At 42.3% G+C, this 22,170-nt stretch overlaps 1 protein-coding gene across 8 annotated transcripts in view; it reads left to right on the forward strand.

The window, feature by feature from the left end:
• The window catches only part of KALRN (kalirin RhoGEF kinase), a 743,024-nt gene that overhangs the window by 320,727 nt on the left and 400,127 nt on the right, over positions 1-22,170 (forward strand). Inside the window, exon 1 of one of the 8 annotated variants that reach the window (XM_045032056.1) lies at positions 12,943-13,092. The exons of 6 other annotated variants lie outside the window; for them this stretch is intronic. The gene's annotated coding sequence lies outside the window, so the exon portion shown is untranslated. Of the gene's footprint in view, positions 1-12,942; positions 13,093-14,755; positions 14,774-22,170 lie in introns of those variants that run through there. One more of the 8 variants, XM_045032057.1, reaches the window with a different exon arrangement.

The following is a 22,170-nucleotide window of genomic DNA, read 5'->3' on the forward strand; positions in this document are numbered from 1 at the left end:
GCTCTTTAACTCCTTCCTGACTGGGGTGGAGATATGCTGCATCACAGACCCATGCAGTCTGAAGCAATTCTTGTTTAATAAAGGTGGCATTACCTATTTTGGGAAATTAATATGCATCTGTCATTTTAGTAACTAAGCACCAAACCTTAATTCAAGCACTGTGTGACCTGGCTGAAAAGTTAGCCTTGCCTTCTCTATCTTATTTTGGACTGCAACAGAGGAAAGCCTTGTATTCTCTTAAAGAGGGAGGGTCAGTTTGCTGTGACTTTTTTATTCTAATATTAACCAGATGCCATACTGCACAGATGCTTAAACTCCATCCTAGATGTGCAGAGTCCATCATATAAACAGCCACTGCTCCTAATGCTCTGTGACAGTGTGTTTAAGTTTAAAGGGTCCTGGTCCCTCCATTAGCCTAGTGAATTCTGCCCTCTCCTGATAGGTGTGGTAGCAGTAGGCAAGAAGGTCCTGCAGCAGGGACTGGGTTCTCTTTACCTCCGAGGAGGTATGTTACTGTTTCCTTGTAACCTGGATGTGTCATTCACTTATTTGATCATCACTGAATAATGACTCTGATACACTGTGCAAGTTCAACCTACTATGTAAGAAGCAGAATATAAACAAAGACCTTTTTAATATCTCTGTATGTTGCTTGGCTGATATTTTAAAAAACCAGCTCTAATAGTGAAAGTGTGGAGAACAACTTTCTATTCTTCACACACACCTCTGACTAACAGGGCTAATAAAGTGCCCTCATTTGCCTGACAGATGTTTTTATCAAGAAGGGATGGGGAGCGGGAAACTACCTAATTTTTAGGATAGGTTACTTTTTGAATCTCTCAGTTTTTGGATACCATTGTTGTTCCCTTCAAAGCAAGGTGATTCACTTTTGTCATTGCTTGTAAGGATATTTTTAAATTAAAATCACTGGATAGTCACTTAAATTGTTCAAAGCAAAAGACTTCTGTGATAGTCCACCTTTCAGCATTACTATTTTCCTTATGAAGAAATCAACTGCAGTTCCTCAGGATGGGGTTATTAACCCTATGGAGACTGAGTCAATCCAGTTGAGCTCCTTTCAGTGTCCAAAAAAGTTTACTAGATACCTGTAAGAAATATGACTGCTTTTTTTTTCTCCTATTGAGTGAGTAGAAGCTCCAGGCTGGAACCAGACGGTCTGTAAAGTCGTCATCTGCTGAGTAGCTCACACATTTGGTGGAAGAAAAGAAGGGGGTGGCAGTCCCACTCAGGGCTTCTGTCACTGGAATTGCTTGGAGAAGGAGCGCAGCTGTCTGTAGAGAAACTTAGTTCTCAAGTCAATTATTTGTTTTTTCCATGCTGGGGCAGAGGGAGGACAACAGTTAGGATATCACATAGAGCAAAAGCAGTGCACCGAGATTGAATCTACAGATGGCGACTGAAATCTTCTTGCGGCTCAAGTCACCAGACAGTGATTCAGTCAGGTCAACCATGTGGGGAGCATTGGCAGAGCAATGTGAGGAAATTCACATACTGTGCAATCCTGACTCTAATGATCTGCTGATAAATAACACATTGCAGCCTCCAGTACAGTCTCTGATGCTCATTGTCCAACAAATTAATTCCTTACCAACTATATATGTACATCTTTGAACCAAAACTAGCTAGCTGTGTTTTTACTGGATAAATATTTTAACCATAAGTAACATATGAAAAATGCAGTTTGGATCTAAATAGAATATTGTTTAAAACAAAAACCACAGTCAACATAGATCCAGCTATTTGAAATATCTGAGCAATGTTAATTGGCTGGTTGATTTTTGGACAAGGAGGAGAAAAAATATCAGACAAGCATACACAGACCAAAAAGACAAAAAATATTGTGTCTTTATCAGGTTGCGTACTCGCCAACCCTTCTGGAAATACTTTAGGGCTGGCTTCCACTCCAAATGTGTAGGAATTTCCTGATTATTATGGGGTGGTCCCATTTCTTCTTTACTGTCTCTATATATCTGCATGGGAAACAATTACTGTGATGCAATAAATATTGGCCACTAACATACAGACAACATGGTCATCAGCTGGGATTGAACCCAGTACCACTTGAGCTAAGAGCTCCCTTCACTGTAAGTAGCATGCTGTAATAACCACTGGGGCCAGCCACTAGTGGGAGACAAGGCATGAGACGTGACTCAGCACATATCCCTCCAGCCCCCTCAGTGTATTTGAAAGGCTTTTGCAAAGGCTAAACTCCAAAATGTGGCAGCCCTAGGAACATGAGGGGGGATATAAACTCCACACTGGAAGTGATGGGGTTCCGGAGCAACTTTGGACCCAGGTGGCCCTGTCTATCCTCACCTGCAGAGCGTGCTCCAGCTGGAGATGGAGCTTAAAAGGGAGCCAGACAGCTCAGTTGGGGCCTGAAATGGCAGGGAGAGAGACCTACCCTGAGAGCTCCTGAAGGATGCTACATAAACCTTTCCCTGGGAGAAAGGGCCTGCCTGCTGAGCCCAGAGGGGCTGATGATTTAGTTGGTCTCCTTTTCTTTGCTACTGTGTTTACAATGTAAGATCTCGGAGGGGTAGGAAGTGTAGGAAGTAGCCAAGAGGTGTTGGACATTGCTTCCGTGGGTTGGAGCCTGGTGGAGCGGGAGGGCCCAGGCTCCCCTACCTACCATCTTGTTACTGAGGACACGAAAACCCTCTCTTAAAGACACCTCTCTCTCACATTGGGAAACCCAGAGGGGGTTTATAAACTTTGCAAATACTTTGCAAACTCAATGTCTGGGATTGAACACCTGCAGCAGTTGCAGTTGCTAAACAGACAGGTCTTCCCCTCCCTCTCGAGGGTGAGGAACTCGATGCCATCCTTCAAATTCTGTTACCTCAGAGAGGGATATGGCTAACTGGCTACTGGACCAGAGGATCAGTCTGACACCTGAGGCAGATGACCACAGGACTTGACAGTGGTCAGTGAAAGATATTGGAGGTGGGGTAAGTGGAGACATGTGACACTGCCAATGAATGCCACCCATACAGAGACATAGTGGGTGAATTTCATTAGTGGCTGGATTGTGAGCCTCAGCTTTCTGTTTGTGGAAATTCTAGTGGCTGGGATATGTTAAGTACTATATGCTAAAGTGGCACAAAGCATGGCTTGAGCTGGCATTTCCCTGCTCCAAGTCTGGTAGGCAGAAAAATCCTGCTCGCTAGTATTGTTATGCCCAGTTGACCATAGAGCTAATATCAAGGATTCTAGTAAGATAGAGACACATAGGGCAATACTTTAAAACAATGCAGGACCAGATTATCAAAATCTCAGAACCCACAATTGGGAGTGGATTTTCAAAGGAAATCAACCTCCATTTAGTCACCTAAATAAAGCAGCAGATTTTCAATGGAGCAAGATGAACTCTTTTTGAAAATCTGGCTACTTATTTTGGTGCTTAAAATTCATCCCATAAAGACGGTAACTTGGGTTAAAGGTCAATAGTTGACTGTGTGCAATTCATGGAGGGATAGCTCAGTGGTTTGAGCATTGGCCTGCTAAACCCAGGGTTGTGAGTTCAATCCTTGAGGAAGCCACTTAGGGATCTGGGGCAAAAATTGGTCCTGTTAGTGAAGGTAGGGGGCTGGACTCAATAACCTTTCAGGGTCCCTTCCAGTTCTAGGAGATTGGTATATCTCCAATTATTACCTTTTTTTTTTTTGTTCCTGCTCCCATGGAAACCAGTGGAAAAACTCATTGATTTCAGAAAGAACAGGAAAAGCCCTAAGTGTGGAATTATTCTGAAGCTCCAGAAGAAGTTTCATATTTCCTGGTACAGAGTCGGACCTAATGAGGTGCTGAGTGACTCTTCAGAGATGCTGAGAACCTTCAATTCCCACTGAAGTCAATAGTTGTTGTGGTTGTTCAGTAGCTATCAAAGCTGAGTATTTATACCATACTGATCACCATGGTGTCTAAGTATGGCAGCACATGAATGGATCATTCCCCTCTAGAGAAAAGAATGCTTATGGGCTCTACTTTGTCTCTCCAATGTTAAACATTTAGTGAATAGCAGCAAACATGACTGCAATGTACCCTCTAGATTAGGAAAAAGGGCACTACTCCATTGCAATGCAAATGTAAATAATACAACCTTGCTGTCTTTTTCTTTTTCTTTGGAATGCCTATTTGTGCATTCATGACCAGGAGTATGATACATTTCTATATTAACTGTTTCCAGTATTACTTCCTTTTATACTGCACTTAAAAATACTGATGCTGCATGTGCTGTAATAAAATGACATTACAGAGCTGATGACATGATCCTTCTTGCTAATAGAAGGCAGTTTATTTTATTACAGTCCATTAAGAAGAGCAATAGTAAACGTCCCTTAGAAAACTGCAGTCGATGCTTTTGTGCAGAGAAGCATTTCCTAGAAATGGATCCTCTCAGGCTTTCTGGAATAACAGCATGAGAAAGATTAAAAAGATCAGCAACGGTCAGGGACACTGGAACAGTTTTTGTAGTGGGGGTGCTTACAGCCATTGAACCAAACTGTAAACCCTGTATATAATGGAATCCACTTCAAGTCAGGGGGTGCAGCAAGATCCCCAGAACCACTAGTTCCAGCACCTATGGCAACGGTAAGATCCCTTGTGGCATCTTTCCTTCCCAGAGTCATATTTATTTTTCCTTCTCTCAGCAGAGTATCAAGAGATTTTGAAAAAGATCTACAGTAGGTTTATTTGAAATGGCAGAATCCATATAAGTGATTTTTTCATGATTACATATTAACTCTTACTACACTGTCTAGTTCCTAAGGGCATAACACCAGGGGATAGGGTGACCAAACAGCAAGTGTAAAAAATCAGGATGGGAGTAGGGGGCATTAGGAACCTATATAAGAAAAAGACCCCAAAATCAGGACTGTCCCTATAAAATTGGGACATCTGGTCACCCTACCAGGGGATAGGCAACTTTTTGGTACATTACAGCTCAGGGAGGAATACTTCTCATTGTGAGGAGTAGGGGCATGATGGCACAGTTACCCCAGGGGAGGCTAAACCTGTCTCGCCACCCTGCTGCTGGAAACATTCACTTATCAGTGCCTGTTCTTCATACAATCTGCCTGCTTGCTGCCAGGGTTAGGTTGAAATGTTGAGCTGGACACCAGCAGGGGGTGGTGAATCTTTTGGGAACACGTGTGACAGGCCTGTGAGAAAACCATTTGAAAGCTGACTAGGGAGATGGGTTGCTATTAGAGGTAAGGTGAGCAGGCAAGGGAGCGAATGGTTCCTGGGAAGGGTTAGGCGAGAATTAGAAGTTGGAGGGAGACCATATGCATATTAGAAGAGGTAGGGAGGAGTGAGGGACTTCTGAGGAGTGCATTGATCTTTCATTAAAGCTGCTGTATGCTGAGAAGAAATATACATGCCTGCTGGAATGGTTAATATGGTATTTTACTAATATAGTGCTAGGATTCATTGATGCAGGAATTTTTTTATGAACTTTTGTGTTAAATTGTTAAAAGTAATAGCAGTAATGCGATTACAGTATGGACTAAATTGTTAAAGGATTTAGAATTCAATGAAGTATAGTAATATCATACTGGAATACAGTACTTGGTATGCAGGATATTTTAACTCTAAGCACTTGTACCATCGTCACCATATAGGGTTGCCAGGTGTCTGGTTTTCGACCAGAAAGCACTGTTGACCAGACACTAAAAGTCCAGTTACCTGCAGTAACTGGCCTCCGCCACCAGGAGGCAGGAAGAACAGCAGTAGCTGCTGAAGCCTGGAGGACCACTCAGGGACAACCCTAGGGAGAGAGATACGGGTGGCTCCTCCCGCCCTGCCCCGAGTGCAGCTCTCTCTGCCTCGTCCTGCCCCACTCATCCCTTCATCCCCGGAGTGCAGCGCTCCCTCCCCCAACCCTGCCCCAGTCAACCCCCCACCCCGGGAGCCTGGCTCTCCCTCCCCTGTCTTGCCCCAGTTACCCACCCACAGCTCTCTCTCCAATGTCCTGCCTACCCCCCATCCAGAGCCCTGCTCAGCTGGCAAGGGGATGGTGGTAGAGAGAGCAGGGAGCAATGGTGTGGGGGGGAAGAGGGGCGGGAAGTGGGGCCTCGAGGGAAAGAGGTGGAGAAAGGGGCACGGCCTCAGATGAAGAGGTTCTGGCACTCGGTGTCTGTTTTTTACAAATTAGAAAGTTGACCACCCTATCACCATAGTACTGTAAGTGAACACCCCAACGAGAGTCTTTCCAAAGACTCTGAACGTACAAAATGTTACTGTAATCAGTAAATTTAAGGCCCTTCACGTAGTCAGTAGATGGAGGGCTTCTGACTGAAAAACCCAAGATTCAGTAAAAAGAACGAGGAGTACTTGTGGCACCTTAGAGACAAACTAATGTATTTGAGCACAAGCTTTTATGGGCTAAAACCAACTTCATCGGATCCCTGCAGTGGAAAATACAGTAGGAAGATATATATACACAGAGGACATGAAAACATGGGTGTTGCCATACTCACTATAACAAGAGTCATCCATTAAGGTGGGCTATTAGCAGCAGGAGAAAAAACACTTTTGTAGCGATAATCAGGATGGCCCATTTCCAACAGTTGACAAGAAGGTGTGAGTAACAGTAGGGGGAAAAATTAGCATGGGGAAATAGGTTTTACTTTGTGTAATGACCCATCCACTCCCAGTCTTTATACAAGCCTAATTTAATGGTGTCCAGTCTGCAAATTAATTCCAATTCTGCAGACTCCAACAAGAAACTGCTCAAATAAATTTTAGTCTCTAAGGTGCCACAAGTACTCCTCAGTCTTTTTGCTGATACAGACTAACATGGCTACCACTCTGAAACCTGTCACCAAGATTCAGTGTGTGACTTTCACTCCTACCCACACTCTGCATTCCTATGTGATGCCAGCTGGGGAGGGCAATAGAGCAGAAGACTAGATAAATAATCCAGAACTGAAGAAATGCAGAACTGCTATCTATGTGCATGCATACATGTGTTTGCAGAGATTATTATGAGAAGAGTGAATCAAGATTTCCTGCTAAACCAGAGTGATGTACCTCACTCACAGTCACAAAGTAGTCCAGGATGTCCCTAGGGCTCAAGTTATCAACACAAAGTTGTGTCAGCACAAAGGAACTATTTCTCTCACACTAGAGCATGGTCAGTAAGGATCACAGTAGCTTTGGCTTGGGCACCGTGACCTGGATTCACTTCACTGCTGCAGGTTTGGCAGCACTGTCCGGATCATCCTTGATTATAACAAATTATGAATGGCCTGGTCTGTAGGGAGCTATGTGTTTTGTCAGCACCTGTAACAATGGGGTCCTGATCCTGATCCTGATTGAGACCTCTGCATGTTCCCATAATAATAAACAAAGCAGGGCAAGATTTAAACTTTGCTTCAGAAATGGAAACTGTAAATCCAGTTTTAGAAATCTGCATATTTGCCATTGTAAACCAGAATGCAAGTTCTACCAAGGCCTAATCACTTTTGCTTAATTACTTCACACATCTTGGAGTAGGGGAGGATCTAATAAGGCAGGTGAGAATTGAATGAATGTAACAATAGCTCATGGCTTTCTCTATTGGGACAGCACAGTTTTTCATTAGTTTTCAGAGTTTCTTAACATTTGTGCTTTCTCTGTATTTTCTGATTTTAAAATAATTTAAATACTCCCTGCCAAGTGCACCTTTGCTTGAAATGTAGTGGTGTTTTCCCTTGTGGAGGGGGCCCCTATTAGGTGAACTGGCAGCAATTAAACATAGCACTTTGGTGTTCTGAGCACATCTGGGATTTTTCTAAAGTGTGGTGGCTTTAGAAGCTTCAGAAGAGCTTATTTTGTTTTGTTTTAAAGTAATTATGTTTGCCTACAAAAAGCAAAGGTTACTCATAACCAGGGGATGGTGTAACAAGGTGATTAGCTGAGGTGATACTGTGGGCATTGAATGAGTGACATCATGTGTCAGAGAGAATTGCAGCCTGCTGAGTAGCAGCTAAATTATGCAAAATCTAAGATGTCCCATGGAATGACAGACAGTTGAGAGTTATTGGATGTGAAGAGGTAGGTGTTCAATCCCATCTGAAGGTATTTAGCACGTAGTCTATTCTAGGCTAGATGGCATGGCATAAGCAGATGTGGCCTGCAGATGTCCTCATCTTTAATATAAAGGTGAATCCCATGTAGATCTTAGTTCAGGATGCTGCATTCTGAGACTTGAAGTCTTTGCAGGCAACACCTCTGAATTAAAGATACACGACAACTGTCCTCTGCTCCATTTTATACAAAGTAGGTGGGACTCAGGCTCCTGGCAGGTTGCTAGTGCCATCCTCAATTTGGGTGCCCCCAATGTAGGAGGAAGAGTTGCTAGAGCAAACAGCAATCATGTGTGGCTTTCTAGGGACTATTCATTACTTTGACCACCAGTGTTCATGCTTAATGAGACCCTGTTCTTTAAATGCTACAGTATTTCTAGGTGAGAGTGGGTTTTGCTAGATCAGGAGGTCATTATGGTTGTTCCTAGTTTCTTTCCTGAAGCTAAGACATGATACATAACTCTAAGATTGGATAGGCTTTTGAAGTTGACAAACAAGGATCCACTGGTGATGATTTATATCTGCACTAATGACACTGCATGGCAAGATATCTCACATATAATAGTTGACTTCAGAGTTTTGAAAGTGAACTGAAAAAGAAGAATATCTCAGCAATCTTCTCTGAGATACTTCCTGTCCTGAGAGTGAAGGAAGGCAGAGGGTAGAAGATTCTGGAAATGAACTGATGGCTAGATAAAAGTGGATGGGTTTGTTTTTGTGGAACATTGGTCCACGTTCTAAGAGGTAAGGGGGCTTTATAGCTTCTATGGCCTCCTCCTTACTCGAAGGGGAGCCATCTACTCAGGAGCAGGCTGGCTAGAGTAGTCAGGAGGGTATTAAACCAATAACAAAAGGGGATGATAAAAAGAGGGAAGATATTAGCAGTCATTTAACACAGAATCAATATATTGAATACAAAATTAATCAAGGAACCAAAGGACATGAAGAGGTGAAATTCTTTAATTGCCCTTACTCCAGTGAACCAATGCCTGGGTAACAAATAAGAGGAATTGGAATTGTTCATTTATGAGTATAAATTTGATCTAGTTGGTAGTACTGAAACCTGGTGGGATGATTTGGGATGATTCATGCAATTAGAACGTTAAAATCAATGGGTATAACCTATTTCAGAAGGATTGAGGGGGTAAAAGTGTGTTTATGGGGGGAGTGGCACTCTGTGTCAAAAATATGTGTTCCAAGTTGCTGATAACTTGGAAGACACGATCTTGAATACTTATGCATCAGTATCCTAATAGATAAAGATCAACTGGGGTATTAGTTGATGTTCCCTTGGTCATCACACGAGGGAACATGATGACCAATTTCTTACACACTTATCTATCATATATAGGTTTTAAAAATGTGTGATCATGGGGCAATTATATTCGAGTGCTATATGCTGAAGGACTCATGCTGCCAGTACTACAATATCCCTGGAATTTCTAAATATTACAGATGACAATTTCCTAACTCAAAAAGTGTTGCGTCCTGCACAAGGGAACTCTATATTAGACTTATTCTTGACAGATAAAGAAGAACTGATTGCAGAACTAAAAACTAATGGTAACTTAAGTACAACTGATCATGACTTGATCCCATTTATAATATGCAAACAGAATAAAACACAGACCAGTAATATATATGTATATATATAATATATACAGACACCCTTGTGCTTTAAAAGGGGCAATTTCACAAAGTTGAAAACAATTTACCATGTGTTGTGGTAGATTCTCCATCACTGACAACTTTTAAGTCAATACTGGATATTTTTCTAAAAAAATCTGCTTTAGGAATTATTTTGGAGAAGTTCTCTTGCCTGTTTTATGCAGAAAGTCAGACTAGATGATTACTTGTGGCCTTGGAATCTGTGCATCATTAATGTTATAAACAGTTCATAGAATATCAGGGTTGGAAGGGGCCTCAGGAGGTCATCTAGTCCAGCCCCCTGCTCAAAGTAGGACCTATTGCCAGATAGTTTTTTACCCCAGTTCCCTAAATGGCTTTCTCAAGGATTGAGCTCACAACCTTGGGTTTAGCAGGCTAATGCTCAAACCACTGAGCTATCCCTCCCCTTTCTCTACCAAAAGGAAGTTGGGGGATGAATATAATAAAAGTGGGACAGATCATCCATATGATCTGGCTGGTTTGTGCTGCTCCAACTACCTGAAAGGGGGTTACAAAGAGGATGAATCTAGACAGTTCTCAGTAGTACCAGATGGCAGCACAAGGAGTAATGGTCTCAAGTTCCAGTGGGGGAAGTTTAAGTGGGATATTAGGAAAAACTTTTTCACTAGGAGGGTGGTAAAGCACTGGAATGGATTAACCAGGGATGTGGTGGAATGTCCTTCCTTAGACGTTTTTAAGGTCAGGCTTGACAAAGCCCTTACTAGGATGATTTAGTTGGGGATTGGTCCTTCTTTGAGCAGGGCGTTGGACTAGATGACCTCCTGAGGTCCCTTCCAACGCCGATATTCTATGAAAGCAAGTGCAAACTCAGTTTAGTCATCTAGTTAAACTACTTTTGTGGCTGCCTTGTGTGTGCTGCAAAGCAGTGGAGGGCACTGGTAAATCTGCACCAAAATCTTTGTCTTCCTCATTTATTTTACTCTTATTGCTTTCTCTGCCCACCCCTCCGTGCAGCCACCATTTCTTTAGCTTAGAAAAATGGAACAAGACCTCCTTTGGAGCCTCTCAGTGCCTTTACTGCTGCTGCTGCTGAATACATTTAGTGCTGGTTTTACAGTCCTGTTTATGCCCAGAATAGCTGCAGGATGGGCAGTGATGGTGCAACCTTCCTTCCACACTACTTTACCATCACACCATTGTGGTTGTGATGGGAGTTCAGTTTCCATGGGCAAGTCAGCATTTTGACTCTACTGAGATTGCTGACAAGACTGAAATTGGTACTAATGGTGGTGTTGATTTTTATTGTATGGACAGCTGGCCACTGAGCAGGCCAAACACCCATGAGTGTTTGACCACTGTTGATCCAGATTGGATTTGGACCAGCAACACAGAAGCAGAATGTACAAGAGATATGACATAGAAGCAGAATATATGAGGGATGCAACAGACAAATAGAAGGTTGGGAACTGAGGCTTACAGAGGTTAAGTGACCTGGCCTCATTTCACACACAAGTCTGTTTAGAGCTAGGAATTGAACTCAAGTCTCCTGAGTCCTAGATTGGTATTTTAAACAGAAAACCGTCTTTGCTTCAGTGCCTTCTAGCATCCTGAATTAGTTAGAAGGGCCACTGGAGGGATGATGCCAGGTATGCTTTCCATGATGGGGCTGAGCATGCCATTTCTACTTCATTCACAAATGAACCAGATCTTGTGCATGGGAACACAAAGTACTAACCATAAGCATTGCTGGCCCTCTTATTACAGTTAGATGGGACATCCTTGCGCTAGATTACTTTCCTGGCTTAATTTAACATGTCCTAAAATGTTGTTGTACAATTTGGCTACTTCCTATCATATTTGAAAGGGAGCATTCAGCACACTTGTAACCTTTTGGTGCATGAGGGCAGTCATTAACCAAATGATTGTGTACTTCTTCCTGTGTGAGAACTGTTCCCAAATTCAGCAGCTATTGCTTCGCAGTCTGTTCACTTCTAACTGTGAGGAAACAGCTCCACAGTCCGCTTCTACTGAAACGGGAACACAATGTACTGTCCTATTTCCAGCTTCCTGCTGCCAGCATTGGATACTTAGTTACCAAACCTCACGATTCCTCCATGAACATCAGAACTGAACGGATCCAAAAATAATTAAAGTCAGAATGTTCTGACGAAGTATTTTTTGCATTTGCACCGGTTTCCTTTTTATTTTTATTGCCAATTTTGATACAGAGCATTTCAAGACCGCTTCAACTTCGTTGTCTTGGCACCACGGCAAATGCTCGAGCATTCTCCCTGATCAGTATTGCAAGCGCAACTATTTTTGGCTGTCTCAATAGGGAGTATTTCAACCATTATTTAACAGAGATCACAGCAGGTAATAACCAACATGTTCAGTTGTAATTACTGAGGATGCCAAGGGATAAATGATCTAAAATAGCAGGAATCCATCACAGAGAGATGATGAGAAGAAGGTTTTTGATTTTTATTTACTTACTTATTGCTTCAACCCTCCAGAAACTTTGGACGTTAAAAATCTGGCTGTCAGAAATTCATACATTGAAGTGGTGCACCAAGTCTATAGTCAAATTAATTGTGCAGCAACTTTCAGACATGGTGTGGCATGGTCTGAAGGTTTCATCGGCATGGGTTTGGAATTGCTGTGGTACTCCAGGGGAAGAGCCAGGAGAGAGTTATGCAGGTCATCCCAAATGAACACCAGTAACACCGTTAAACCACGCCATAATGTCTTTTTATCTGGGAGACACCACACATTCTAACAAAAATTACTTTTAAACTGTTTTAAAGAATCTTTAACTCTCTATCACTCTTCCTATCAAAACAGGTTGTCTTGTCCTGCAAGATGTACAATGTAGGGAGAGAAAAATGACAACTTTTGAAACCTCTAAAAGTTGCCTAAAATAGCTTCTTCATACATTATACTGTTATGATGTTAAAGTGCCATTAGTACTGAAGAACTGGAACAGCTGATAAAGGATTTTATGCCCTCATTGACAGAACTGTTTACTAAGGTGTAATCAGTTACACCTGTGGAAGCCCACTGACAGCAAGGGGATTGCACAGGTGTCAATGAGAGCCTAATTTGCCCTGCAGAACATTTATCACTGGTAATGATGCATGACAGAGAAAAATTGGTCTTGACATTCAGAGCCCAGGTTGCATTTGCTAGCCTGGTGGCTAGAGAACATATTTTTACTCACAAACTGAGCTCATTTCATGTGGAAATCATCAAGGCACAATGAACTTGGGGACACATATTTTGATCTCTAAGGAATTTCTTTTCAGAGGAGACCTTCAATTGAACATTTGTGCACTATTTTGGGATCCATCAGGGCTAGAAACCAATTCAGCAGAAGGTTAGTATTTCTGGTTAAAAGTTGTTATTCAGTATAAAGCGTCATGAGATGTCCGAGTTTAAACCTGTGACTATTCCATGACTGTGTCTCTGGTTCTCTGATCAACATGAGGGAAATTCCACATTTTGGATATAAAACAATAAGCATTTGTCTGGCTGTTTTTTATTTTCAGTGGCAGCTGTCTAAAGTGACTTGACTGTCACACATTGAGCTAGAAGCAGAAACAGTCTATACATTCACCAGAATCTTACAAGTTCTTAAACTTTAAAAAAAATGTTTTGTCTTTTTCAGATTATGAAAATTGAGAGGGAAAGCCCTCATTTTGGGGGTGCAATTATAATTTGACCTTTGAATTTTTTTTGCTGTTATTTACAACAGAAATTTTCTGTTGAGACATTTTTTTCTTTGTTGTCTTTTTGAGGATTATATTCCCCGTCTAACTAATGAATTAATCTGCACTTAGGTAGCAAGTAGGTTTCTCTTCTGTAAATGATACATGCTCAGGTAAGGCCAGTTTCTGCTGTAAGGAATAGAAAATAATCCTTTCCAAGTATGCAGGAGTCGGGAACCATGTAAAAGTAGTAGGAGGCACAATGCTTCATCAAAGTTAAGCTAAAAGGCAGAGGCACACAATATATTTGAATGTCATTAAAGCATATTTATATGTCCTCTGCCAGTATTGTGAAATGATATTTACTCCCATCTGCAATAATGAAATTATTGCTGCTTTACTCTGCATTACTTCCTGCCTGCTTGTGGCTTGATAACTGTTTTAGAAGAAGTGCTGTGACATTAATACCATTTCTAATATCACACATCTAGCTAATTTTCTAGTGGGTTGACAGTTGGGCCTATTGTCTGAAATAACTTTAATATGCTGTAGCCTAAATGTACTATGCTGTATGAATCACATACATAGACATACGTAATGGAAAAACTGTGGTAATGTAAGACTGAGACGATACAAATACAGCCAAGGGACCAAATCATCAGCTGGTATAAACTGGCTTCAGTGAAGCCACACTGTAACAGGATGGTCTGTTCCTTTAAGGGCCAAGAGGCTTATTTATTTAGCCCTGTCCTTCCACAACTGTGTTGGGTATAGGACTTAAAGAAGGAAGCCAACAGTTTGGGGGCTGGCTGTGGCAGAGAGTAGTTGAGCTGAGCTGAGTTGGGTTGGGAAGCTAAGCCACAAGAGTAGAGTTAACTCCCATGATAGGGCTCAGGAACAATGGGCCAGGCTTCATGGAGGCAGTCCTGGGGCTTGTGTTTCACAAGATGAACCAGGAGTTGAAGAGGAGCTCAAGAGAAACTCAAGCCCGGAGAGGCGCTAGAGGCATTTCAGTAATGTTTTGTTTGTAGTTCTGAGTTTTAATGAGGGGCTACAGACAGTTGCCCTGGGACCTGCTTCTCTGGAAAGAAGAGTGCAATTTCATTGCATTCTATGGTGATTTGTAAATACTTTGCTGACATCCCAAAGGGAGGCAGGTGAAGGGACTTTGAAGAGGCCAGCTGGGAGAAGCTATCTCAAGGCACATCCAGTTACAGCTCTCCTTGAACACCCCAGAAGGGGGTTGAACTTTTAAGTGACCTGGCTGGAGATCTGTGCCATGGATGACAGAGATGGAGGTGATCAAGGAGAGAGCCCAGCAACCCTGCACCAAGCCACAAAGGGGTGCAGGTAAGTGATTTGCTTTGGTGAACATGAGCAGGACCCTGTAACATACAACAACTTACACCAGCTGAGGACTTAGCCCAAGAAATGTAAAAGTGAAAGGTCCAGCAGAAATCTTGACTAGTGCATATTGCACAGCTTGTATACTTTAATAAATATATTTTAAGGCCTAAAAAAAATGAAGCTACACATTTAGGTTCTGATTCAGCAAAGCACTTAAGCACATGCATAAGATCTCTTTACTTTAAAAGTTAAGCATTTGCTTGAGAATTTTGTTTAATAGGCATCAACTTAGGTTATGTCTACACAGAAACTAAACACCTGCAACTGGCCTGTGCCATCCAACTTGGGCTTGGGGAACTTGGGCTGCTGGGCTGTTTCATTGATTGTGTAGACTTCCAGGCTCAGGCTGGTGCCAGAGCTCTGTGACCCTCCCACTTCACAGGGTCCTAGATCCCAGGCTCCAGCCTGAGCCTGGAAGTCTACACAGCAATAAAACAGCCCCGCAGCCCGGGCCCCACGAGCCTGAGCCTGCTGGCACAGGCCAGCCACAGGTGTCTAGTTGCTGTGTAGACATACCCCTTTAGCACATGCATAAAGTCAAGTATGCACTTAAGTATTTTGCATAATCGGGGTCTTAATCTGTAAAACAGTGATAGAAAAAGCATTTAAATCTGGCTCTAGGGTCAGCGTTTTAGTGCATAATCTTGTAAATGCTTACATACATATATAACTTTATCCAAGGGAGTAGATCTTTAGAAGTTCAGGTGATAAAGTTAAGCATGGGTGTAAGTCTTTGCAGGATCAGGCCCTTCAAGTTCAGTTAGAACTTCCATATCAACCACCAACAGTTTACACAGTAACTTTTTGTGGAAATACTGGTGCATTCATATTAGATGCATTGGAAAGAATATGGGCCTGATTTAACTCCCATTAAATTCAGTGGGAATCTTTGCACTGACTTTAATGGGTGATGATGAAGACCTTATATTTAGAAGCTTTATAAACCTCAAGGAAGTGACTTTGACTGTTACTCCTATACAAATATTATTATTTTGTGAAAAGGAAGTTTTAAATGTTTGCTTAGCTTCAAATGTCCTCCATGTGGAACCTCTCATACTTACTGTAGTTGAGCCAATTTTAAACTGGACAGGTGGCACTGGCAACCCGGCATGCATGCCACATCTCCTGTAAGTGATGGATTGCTTTGCTTTAATTGGTAAGGAATTTCTGTGGGCTTCATACTGATTCCTCTAGACTCGTCATCCCTTCAGATGCATTGCCTGGATTTCTTTGCATTTCATTATACACATAATTGGTTACCTGTCCTTCATTCAAATAAAGACCCAAAAGATTCTGTTAGAATAATAACATTTCTTAAGTGTGTACCAGCTCATAAGGAGACAGCGGAGACTAAATATTTGTGTGAAGTATTATGTACCATGTTGAGCAAAGCTCATTATGAAACCTTACCTCATATTTTTGTTGGGTCTTTTCCAATCACTCTTGAGTTTGTTTTTAGTATTTGAAACATATCTCTGGTTGTAATCTTGTCAGATCAAATCAGCTAAGGAGTATCAGGCATGGTCAATACTTGGATGGGAGACTGCCAAGGAAAACTAAGGTGATGGGAGAAGTATAGTTGTTGATTCAATAGGTGGTTCTTTTCTATCTGAGTCCAGAAATCCAAGATAGATAGATAGATAGATAGATAAAAAATAAGATATTCTTTCAGGCTAATTGTTTTTCTTCATTATCATCATGGTAATATTTGCAGGGATTCTATTCTGCCCCTTCTTACCAGTCTTAGTCTATTTCTTATGGCTTGGGCTGAGGATTCCTGAAAAGAAGGAATTGTTCAGAGGCGCCTTTTGGGAGGTGGAGGGTTTTTTTTGGTTTTTTTTTTTTTTTGGTCTCTGTAATTGCTAATGAACTATTTCTTTAGCAAACATGTTCTGTTTTTTTGCAGCAGGAGTACTATCACTCATATTTGCATGCCATGGGGAGGGTTCATTGGCTTGATGTTCAGACTAAAATAATAATTAGAGATTGGACTGAGCTGTGAAATTCAGATGTGGATCTGAACCCAAACATCAGCAGAATTTGAGGGTGTTTTTGTAACATACTGGCTAAGTGCCTGTGATGGTGACATTGTAATAACCCACCACTGATCATCCGTGGAGCTAGAACTAGAGACCTTCAGCACCACAATACAGGCCACTACCACCGGAGATAAAGCTGGTAGTAGTTGCTGGTAGCAGTAGTATTAGCTGGTGGCAGTAGCAGACTTAGCCCCACTGTGTTGACCAGGCACTTGGAGGGGACACATCACAGGCAATTAGCCAGTGTATTACATTTGGATCATTTTTTGCTGTATGGATAGAAGACAACAGAAAAGGTTGGATCCCACCTTCCCCAGAGTTTGAGGGTATTGAGAACTAGGGTTTGTGCTCAAGCACATCTCTCATGTTAGTGAGTGTTATAATAAAAATAAAAAAGGGAGAGTTGTTACGATCATACTTGGATGTTATGGTAATGAGCACTATAGAAAACCATAGGTTTGATAACATATATTCTTCTTCGAATAGTATCTCTATGGATGCTCCACTTCAGATGTGCATGTGCCCCATGTGCCTTCAATCAGAGATTTTCATTAACAGTGTCAGTTTGGACTGCACATGGGCCCTACACATCTTCATGCCCCACACTGAGGCTATATAGATCTTTGTGGGCAAATCACCCTCACTTCCTTCTCAGTGATCTCAGGCTGAGATAGAGCTTTAGAGTGTCTGCCTTGAGCATGCCTTGACTACAAGCTTTTTTCTTCTGCTAATGATTTTAGGTTTTAGATAGTTTGTTAGGTTAGTAGTTGAGAGGATTCATTTTGTTCCTCTCCCTTCTTTCTGGGGAGGCTTGCCTTCCTAGGAAGAGCATGCCTGTTTCAAAGGGCTTCAAACGGTGCATCTCTTGCTAGGAGGTCATCCTGGTTAGCAACAGCCACTCCGAGTGCATTTGCAGCCTTGGAAAGTCACATGTCCCTCAGAAGTGTAACTTGTTTCTGGCCCTTAAATCCAGGGTGAGGAGGAACTGAGAGATTAAGTTGAGTCTACCAATGATGGAACATTCACTTTGCCCTGCTCCAGAGCCAGCTTAGGTGAACCCCCCTGTACACCAATCTTCAGGCAGATCTAGTGCTCCTTTTGAACTCAGCTCAACTCTCCCTGAGAAAGGGGTAGACTCCAGAGACCTCCTTGAAGGGCCCCAGGAGTTCACACTCCCCTCATAAGGAGTCTGTTTCTAAAAGACCTTAGTCTCCCATAGGTTGACTCAGAAGCTTTGACCTCTTGGCTTGATACTATAAAGGGAAAGGACTGCTCTGGTACTGGTGAGGCTGGAAAGTCCCAGAGCACTTCCAAGATCTGTCACTGTTCCAACTGAACCTGGGTGGAGTCCAGACATGACAAAGAGGGCAAGGAGAAACATTCCTCCAGATTAGTACCATTGGTTACAGCTTTGCTGCTGTGACATACTGTTATGAGTTCCTGCGTACCATGCAAGTCTAAGTGTCCAATTCCAATTGGAGCATGCTAAATCTTAGGTACAGTCTACCTGTAGAGACAGACACACCATCATGTCAGTACCATCTCCCCAGGCAGTACCACGATAATTTTGGTACTCAAAGGATTTATTGGTGACAGATGAACCAGAGTCTCCACTTCTCAGGGGGTACTGTGTGCCTCTCAATAGTGAGGCCTATTCAGTCACCGGACTCTCATCTTCTCTGGTACCCTTTTCTGCTGAACGATGTCAAGGATGATGAAGACCTCCCTTCTGTCTGTATTTTCTCAGTGCAAGGCTCTCCTACCCATCCATATAGAAAACCACTCTTTGACACCCTCGGGGGGGGGGGGGGGAATTTCAGGAAAGACATAATGGGTGCTGGGAGAAGCCTTGGATGCCACCCTCTCTCTTGTAGGCCCCGCATAATGGACATACTGGGACTTCTGGGTAGCCTAGTGATGACAATTTTCCAAGGCATCTAGTCTTGCCCACCAGGACAAGAGACATAGAGTCCACTCCACCCCAGCCCATTCCTCATCCGGAGGATACTTTCAAGGAGCAGGAAGCTAGGGCAAATAAAGAAGCTATCCCTCAAACCACTGTCTCCTCATCGTCTCCAGAAGAGATATGCCTCCACCACCATCTATGCCCAGGGATTTCCGGCAGTTTCAGGACCTCATGAAACTAGTGACAGATGCTCTATAGATTCCACTCAAAGAGATCAAGGAATCACAACACTAGTCGCTGGACGTTCTACAGTCAGCAACGCTGACCAGAGCTGCACTACTTATCAATGAGGCATTTTTGGATCCAGCAAAGACAGTTTGACAGACCCCACCAACAATACCACCAACTTGCAAATGGGTGAATCAAAAATATTATGTCCCCACCAAGAACTCTGAATTTTTATTATCCCACTCTCCTCCTAATTCTCTGGTGGTGGATACAGTGAATGAGAGAGGAAAACACCATATCGACCCCATATGACAAAGAACAGAAGCGCCTGAATGTTTTAGGACAGAAGTCCTACTCATCTGTGACCCTACAATTTCAGATCATGAATTACAAGGCAATCATGGCAAAATATAATTACACAAACTACCCAAAATATACCGCTTTTATTGAGTACCTTCCACTGAAACAAAGAGCAATTTCAGGCCATAACTGCTGAGGGACAGTTACTGTCCAGGACATCCCTCAAGCACCTCTAAATGTGGCAGATGCCTTGCCAGTTCCATCTCTATGGTGGTAGTTATGCACAGGGCATCCTGGTTCCAACTTTCTGGCTTTCACAGAGGTCCACAGCACTGGAGAGGACCTCCCCATTGATGGTCTGCAAGTTGTTTTCAGAGAACACAGATAAGTCCCTGAACACTTAGAAAGTTTCCAAGGCCACTTTACGATCTCTGAGAATTTACACTCCTATGAACAAAAGAGAATTTAGTAGGTCACAAACCTCCCAGAGATCCGGCCCAATACACTTCTCTGGGTTCCAAAGAACCACTCAGGAAGAAACAGATTCCAGAAGAGACAATCATCTCATGCTTGTGGCCTGAGTCCTCAGCCAGCCTCAAAACACCAGTTCTGATGGGCTGGTCAAGGGTTTAAATCCTCCTCATTCCTTAGTTCACCAGCTACAACAATTTGCCCACCTCCCCACATTTGGAGATCGACTTCCCCATTTTCAGCATACAAGGAAACTGATTTATCCATGAATAATTTGTTGGTAGTATCGGTTTACATATACACTTTACCTCCCTTCCTCCTTTCCACCCAACTTCTCCATCCCTCTTCGAGGAACTGTTCTCACAAGCTCTCACTGAGACAGGAAATAAACTCCCTTCTTCATTTAGGAGTGATTGATCCTGTCCATGCTCAACACAAAGGAAAAGGTTTCTATTCAAGATACTTTCTCATCTAAAACAAAAACAGATATTGGAGAGTGATTTTTAGATTTAAGGCTACTAACGCATGTGCACTTGAAGTGGAGAACCACAGTTACTACATGGGGTTTAAACCTCTTATCATTTGGAATGATGCTGTAAATCCTGTTGATCTGAATTATGGTTGGACTGCGTACAAAATTATTTAGGGTCCTTGTGTCTTCTCCATTCTTAAACAAGCAGTCATTATGCTTGCTGAAATGGCAGGTTTTATAGTTAGAGCTGGTCAAAAGTCAGAATTTTCCGAGGAAAGGAAATACTGATATTCTAAAAAAAAAATTGTGCTCCACTTCAGGGTGCACAGCAGAATTTCAAAATGTCTTGCGGAAGGGAAAAGCACAAAAAATGTTTCAAAATAATGGAAACATTTTGCTTCAAAAATTTATTTTGTTCTTATATTCTAAATGAAATTGACCCTGGGAGCCCAAGCTCTGAAGCTCCTGGCTCAGCCATGGTTCCCACAGCTTCTAGGCTCCTGGCTCCCCATGAGCCCTAGCACACTGATGGAGATCCGGGAGCCTAGAAGTCCTCGGAGTCATGGCTGAGCAAGGAGCATCAGAGCTTGGGAGCCACAGTATGTGACAGGGAGTTTTCATGGTTCTGAGGCTCCCTGCAGGCTCTAGTTGGGGCTTAGCTCCTGGCTCAGCAGCTGGGAGCAGTCCACCTAGTGGGGCTTTCCAGAGCTGCAGACCATGGAAGCCCTGTTGTCCCCAGCCCCAGGGCAGTCCATATGGTGAGTCTGCTTGGAAGCTTGTGCTCCCTAGCAGCCTGCTAGTCGAGCTGGCAGGAAACCTTGTCAGAACCCTGCCAATGGTTTGTCAGAATTTCATCAAAACCAATATGTTTCCACAAACCATTTGTTTTGTTGAATAATTCCCAATGAGTTGTAGTAACGGGGTCAGCTAGTAGGATTTTAAGCAAGGAGGCAGTGCCCTCCTCCCTCTCAGGAAGCCTTAGAACTATCATTCATTTATGATCAGCTTGGGACCTGTCTTTTGGTCTGCTGCTTAACTTGGATCTCCCACTCAACAGTGGACTTTGCTGACAAAATACCACTGGTTTTGGAGCCTGCTTAGAATGTTTTGTACATCTTGAACTGAGCCAATCGGAGCTAATTATTGCCAGGGTATGGATGGGGCAGTGGATATATAGTTTTATGTCCTAACTCACAAATGGAAATAAACTTAGGCTTAGTCTGGGTATGTGCAGGATATTTAAGCACTGAAGAATGGCACTGAACTTAGGGTAAATGCTTTAACAAAGCGTTGTGAGAATGCTCTTTGCACTATATTGGCTCTTTTAATTCTTTCATGATGAAGAACTAATTCCCACCATTAAATGCAATTTTTGTAGCACTTATCAATGTTCAATGTGTGTTTTCATTTTTCATTCATGTAGCACAAGAGACGCAGACTACAATGATAATCACCTTGGAAGTTATCTGCAAGTTACTTATGTTTTAAAAAACCAAGAAAATGATCAGTAACTTAGAAATTCTAAATGCTTAATTGGTTTCCAGATTATTTGGAGCTGTGTGGAGAAGTGTCAATGTGGGAGACATTGAGAATTGTTGGTTCATGTGTTTTAACCCATCTAATGTCCAACCCTAGAGTTATTTCATTAAATTTAGTGTGAGTTCCATGGCTGTAAGACTGATTAGCATCCTAAAAGTCATTGACAGTCAGTCACTCCAATTAAAAAAATAAGCTGGAATGCTAACCTTAGCAGTAATTAAAGAACCATTAATATAATGGCAATCACTGGACTAGTTTAGGGTGGTATTTTTCACAAATAGGTTAGTTCATTGATTCAGTGCTAAGTAGCACCATTTTAATGATAGGAAAACTATCATAGGGCTGAGTCCTAAAATCTGGCCTAGTTTAAAATAATCTGTGATAG

Source organism: Mauremys mutica, chromosome 10 (genome assembly GCF_020497125.1).
Source record: "Mauremys mutica isolate MM-2020 ecotype Southern chromosome 10, ASM2049712v1, whole genome shotgun sequence".
In the NCBI taxonomy this organism is placed as follows: domain Eukaryota; kingdom Metazoa; phylum Chordata; order Testudines; family Geoemydidae; genus Mauremys; species Mauremys mutica.